Genomic DNA, 6,158 nt, shown 5'->3' with positions numbered 1-6,158 from the left:
AATGCTCCTTAATGCATAGTAACTCATGACCATTCGATTCTGTAACTGCCAAACCTTTATTTTCTAATTAAAAGTGACTTTATTACTAACAGTAACTCCCGTTTAAGTGATTTAATAGTACCCAAAACAGCAGCCGAAAAATGATTAAATATCAGGACTATTTTTAACGGAAGAAGAGAAACAAAGCTGATTTTCGTAATTCTTTAAGATATATGTATTTATGAGCCTCGAATTTACACTGGCCACATGAGCTTTCAGGACAATAATTGGGTAGTGACATCGTTGTTGCTACCATAAGAGGTCTTTTGTTCGTAATTTGCTCCAGGAAACCTATAGGAATCTTTTTAAGACTACATTTAATTATATAGTATAGCTAAATACACTAAATAAGGCTTTTTAAGTGTGTTGAAATAATAGAACTAATTAACATGTAGGAGATATGAATTCCTAGAAGAACACAGTCGACAAAACAACACATTGTGTAAGAACGGAGTAGTGAAAAAGCAAGGGATCAAAGAGGGAAAAGGCGAGCAAAATCAATATGTAGCCTTAAAATTAGTCACTTCGAGTAAATGTGAGCAGTAAAGTGCCAAATAGAGAAGGAAAAAAAGGCAAATCACCTCATCAAGGTATAGGCCAATTTAGAAAGCTCCGCTAGCGTCCTGCAAGACATGTGCTTGTCAACCAACATAATTAAAGAGGCAAATGGAAAGCAAACTACATAATATAAAAAGCATCAGGTTTATATCAGACCTTCAAGGGCTCCTTCAAAGGCTTGCACATAACAGGTGCATATATCATTCTTGTTTGACACATCTATGCTTCTAGTCATAATCTAACAACAAAACTATTACATAAAAATAAGTATGTAGCCTTAAAATTAGTCACTTTGAGCAATGTGCTCCATGCATAAAGTGCCACATAGAGAAGGAAGAAAAGCTAAATCACCTCGGCATATTACATATTACATTACTATTCTTAAATTGACACAAATTGACACGTGAAGAGTAGACGTCATAATTTCGTAATAATTAACCACTAAAGAGTTTTAAAACAATCCCATTAATTTTTGAGTTACTATACCAAAATAAATTTAAATAGGCATGTCAATATTAATTGTCAGTTTCAATATATTACCATTTTCCCTAAAACAGTTTCTATAGCATTAAACCTCTCATTTATTACAAAAGGACAATCAAAAGCGCAAAGAGTGCATTCTAGACCAAAAAAACCATGTCTAGTTTTTTTTTGTGGTACAAAAACCATGTCTATATTAGTATCAAAGTCATCTTTTAATAAAATGTCATCTAAAAAATCCAAAATCAAAATGACAATCAACCCAAAAAATATACCAATATATAGAACAGAGAAAGAAAACTTACAAATGTAAAAATTTGTAAAACCGCAAAACAGAAGGCAGGATTTACTCACCAGGTCTGGAAACTGGTGGAAAAACGGAGCTCATCATTCATTCAAACTCTAACCAAGTGTAAAGACAGAGATTTCATAAATGGCAAAATGCTTAATTAATTCTGAGAAAGAAACGAAGAAATGGTAGAGGAGATTGGGAAAAACATAACCTGAATTGTAAAATGAAAAATAAGTGGTGATGAAATGATATTGGCGAACTGAACAGGCAAAAAATGGCGAAAATCGTTTGGTTCTTAGTTCTAACTGCCGGTGTCAAAGAAAGGGACTGTGAAGATTCTGCCTGAAAACGAACCTGTAGAAGAAATGCCTTTTGAGAAGTTGATCGGTGAAAGTGTTCATATGCAAAGGGAATTGTTATTAGAAGATAAGCCATATTTCAATAGAGTGTATAAATTCTTCTCCATATTAGAGATTGACAATTAGAGACAAACAACACAAAAGAAGGAAGTTTAAGAACAATAGCACAAAAAAATTAAAACACAGAACCCATGGAGTTTATGCCATAATATCAAATTTAAGTGCAAGATTACCATCTCAAATTGATTCCTGGAGTTGTTGTCTCAAAGATGAGGACCACGTATATGTATAGCTGCCCCTCCCAACACAAATTGAATAGGCTACTGCAACAAAAGAAAACTGATGATGAACCATCTAAATCAATGTTAATATGAAGTCACGTTAAATCCCGACCAACAATGAAAAGAGGGAGAAAAAGGAACAACACAAACTCTAGACATAATAATATCCAACTGGGTTCCTATTAATCATAACATCATGGTTTTTTAGGCTCTTATTTTACACACTACATACCTCAATACACATGTTAACCGTGAGCAGTCCCTCATCACATACATGTCTTTCTCTCTTTTCCGAAAAGACACTTCCTTCACTGGCCAAAACAAAGCAGTGTGGTGTAATCTTACTATAACCACGTGAAGAAGGATCAGATCAGCATCAATTGGGGAAGAGGGATGGCAAAGGTTTTGTAGCTTACCACAAAGTTCCTCAAATTCGATAGCTCAGAAGCAGAACTGAGAAACGACGTTGGAGACGGCAAGGAAGAACAAACGTTAGAGTGGCTCCAACATAGAAACGCATGTGCCTCTCTCTCAAATTGGTCTCACACCATCATTGTCTCGTCCTCTCTGTCAATTTCGAAACCCTAGAGAGAAACGACGCAGAGAAGGAGAAAAGGAAGATAAGAAGAACGTCAGAAAGGAGCGTTTCAGATGGGAATGGAATGGAAGAGTGAAACTGATATAATTAAAAACCCAAATGCTTGTTTTATTTTAATCTAACGGCTGAGATTCAATCCAAGTCAAATAAATTGCATTTTTACTAAAATAACCATGCCCATCTTTCATAGTTTTTGGAATTAATTGTTGAACGACTTATTTGCCCTCAAAACTGCAGAAACTTTGCTTTTATATAGATTATAGATAGATAAATAGATAGATAGATAGATAGATAGATAGATAGATAGATAGATAGATAGATAGATAGATAGATAGATAGATAGATAGATTATAGCTAGATAGATTATAGATTGTCTAACTTAGGGGGAACTCTCATTAAGTTTTGTTTTCTCTCTTTAAGAAATTTGTTAGCCCATTCATATTAGAAGTTTTTTTTATCAATTGGGGGAGATTGTAAAGTTGACTAGATACTTCTGCTTCTGGACATCAGAGTTTGAAATACTTGGTCTTCAGAGCCAGCTTACTCTTGGACTTCAGAGTCTTCACTTCTTAGCTTCTGGACCTTCAGAACTTCTGGACCTTTAGAGCCTCTGGAACTTCAGAGCTTCTGGTCTTCAGAACTTTAAGTGATCTGAATCCACATCAGAGCTTATCATCTTCAGAACTTTTGAAGCATATACTACTATTCAATCAGAACATAGTGAGTGCAAAAGCGTTGCGTTGGTTACTCTTTGGGCTAAATGCTTCTGATAATTGTGAGTATTGACCAGAGTCAGTGTCTGCCATTAAAACACTCAGAAAACAATGTTAGAGGACCAGAATTGTTCATACACAATAGTTAACATATAATCACCAAAACATAGAGTTGTACTACATGACCAAATCTTGGTCTTACATTTGTTAGCCCATTCATATTAGAAGTTTTCATTATCAATAAGGGGTGGACTGGGCGAGACCCTAGGGTCCCTCGCCCAGACACGCCAGCCCAGGGCGACGTGCAAGCCAGGAAATTGAGCCTTCTCCCGGGAGGCCAACCTGGCCCATTAAGAGAAGTTAGGGGCGCCAAGCCCAACCCCCAAATCTATAAATATGGGACGATTACCAATTGTAAGGGACTCTTAGCTCATTTGAGAAATAACAAGATTGAAATTCAGTTACTTTCTCTCTCTAAGCGGTTACGCTCTTACTCTCTCTAGATTCTCACATCACGATCCTTTCACTATAGGTACCATACCTCATCTCTATGTTTTTGGATAGAACCGGGGGAGATTGTAAAGTTGACACGATTGATTCATAAAATCTCTAATCCTATATTTTCAAAGGACTCCATTGGAGATGCTCTTAGTTACCTGCATTAGCATGTAGTGACAATTTTAATGGACAATGATATTGAAGTGGGTCAAGCAGTGAGAACTATTCATGCTAAATGGAGAGAATTATTGCTTAGTAACGGGCTGTAAACATTTATTTTGATGATTTGGTTCAAAAATTGCAGTCTCCTCAAATCTCAAAGCTGTTTGTGATTTTTAATTGTCTTTATTTTTGGATGTCATGTCTAAGCTGAATGTGTATAGAAAGTTTACATAATGGAGTTTATTTTAAAAAGAAACTAAGGAAACTAAGGATCCATTGAAACTCTATACATTAATTTGAAAAGGACACAATAGACTTAGTACTTGAATCTATGCTGACACGTGTTATTTCTTTTATTAATTTGTTTGGTAGATAAATCTAATTTTATATTCTGATAATTTTTATTAAGAATCTCCATGTTTCTCATTTGTTAAACCTATTTGGTTGACTAATTACATATGACATTGTTTTAGACAAAACAGAACCTGAAATCCAGTTCTCATATCAGTATGAATGGGTTTTAAGGGTTTAACTCTTAGTTTTATCGATGTGAATTAGGGGTTGTGGTTAGTTTATTCAACTTAAGCGAAGAAATTTGCAATTTTTGTGCTCCATGAACATACTTTAAAGGCTTAATTGCACATTTACTCCCTCATTTTTCACCATTGTGCAATTTGTCTCCCTCATGTTTAAAACGAGCGATTTTAGTCCCTCAAGTTTTAATTTGTGAAAATTGACTCCCTCCGTCAATTTGCGGTCCAATTTCATACGAAATTCGCTTACGTGTCGTTGACAAATTGACTACATGGATGTCATTTAGATGTCACTTCACTAAATAAATAAAATAAAATATTAAATAAATAAAACAAATAATTTAAGAAACTAAATGACTAATCTCTAATTGAATCTAGGTTCATGTCAACTCCTCTCCTCATCATTCGTCGTTCATCTCCATCTTATCTCCTCTCCCCATCGTTCATCTTCAGCTCTTCCTCCTCTGTTACACTTTCTTCTTCTTACAACCAAGAGATTCATTCAACCCGGATCTCAAAATCCCAACTTTCAACCACCACCTAGCCCAATCCTCACCCAGACCATCATATTCGCCACTAGCATCCATAGTAAAGAACCTATAATTAGAAAGGAAAAGAGGGAGATAATTGGGATTTATGGGTCAGAGAGAAAAAGTAGAAGGTTCCATCTTCAAACTAAACCCCAAACTTTACCACTGCTGGATCTTCACCAACCGAAATCGATACCCATTGACTTCTGCTCCTCCGCCATGAATCAGGCCCACTAATTCACAGTCTCGAGGTTGTTCTTGAGGCTTTAGGGTACCTGGGTTCGAGTGCCCCAATTGCTAACACTCTCGTTGCAGAGAAGTTCATGGGGAGGGTGATGGAGTTGTTGAGCGGTGGTCTTTTGGCTGTGAGAATTGCATGGAAGATCTATTGAAAGGAAGAGAAAGGGGATGAGGGAGTGTGGGTTTCGTTTGGGTTTCTCCTGGCAAACTGGCATTGTTCCTTTTGGATTTCACCTTTTCCATCTTCACTCTAATTTGGCAAATAAAAAAGTAACTTTTATGCTACACCGAATTTCATGTGTACACAACAACTCCGCTTATTATCTGATGCCATTTTCGTTCTCTTAATTGCAATCTTAGATTGGATTATTCAATTTTATTTTTTATTTCGTTTCTACAGGAATTGCATTTAGTTTATTGTGATTTCTTCGGTTTAAAGCAAATGATTGTATTCTTTTGTTGTTTTTTATCTAAGATGAATGCATTCTGCTATGATGAATTGCACAATGCACATCGCTCGTTTAGATCCACAACTTTTTGTTCTGTTTTCAATCGTGCCTGATTTGCTTATCATTTGTTTATGGAGATGATTATGATGAAGATGAAGATCATGAGTGTTTGGGGTTATATTTTGAATTAAAGAATTTTATTTTTGTTTTATTTATTTACTGATGTTATTAATTTTTTGTTTTATTTATTTAGTGAAGGGGTATCCAAGTGGCATCTAAATGACATCCAAGTTGTCAATCTGTCAGAACCACGTCATTAGTAAATGACACATCAGCGAATTCCGTCTGAAATTGGACGGCAAATTGATAGAGGGATTCAATTTTCATAAATTAAAATTTGAGGGACTAAAATCACTCGTTTTAAAC

At 35.5% G+C, this 6,158-nt stretch overlaps 1 non-coding gene across 1 annotated transcript; it reads left to right on the top strand.

Annotated features, from left to right (window-relative positions):
• Window positions 1-5,537: 5,537 nt before the first annotated feature.
• Window positions 5,538-5,618, top strand: LOC130721672 (small nucleolar RNA R16). The gene has a single exon (XR_009013592.1). It is a non-coding gene; the product is annotated as a small nucleolar RNA R16 (small nucleolar RNA).
• The last annotated feature ends 540 nt before the right edge of the window (window positions 5,619-6,158 follow it).

Source organism: Lotus japonicus, chromosome 5 (genome assembly GCF_012489685.1).
Source record: "Lotus japonicus ecotype B-129 chromosome 5, LjGifu_v1.2".
Lineage (NCBI taxonomy): Eukaryota > Viridiplantae > Streptophyta > Magnoliopsida > Fabales > Fabaceae > Lotus > Lotus japonicus.
Note: the sequence above shows the minus strand (reverse complement) of the source record. Positions and strands in the feature narration are given on the sequence as shown.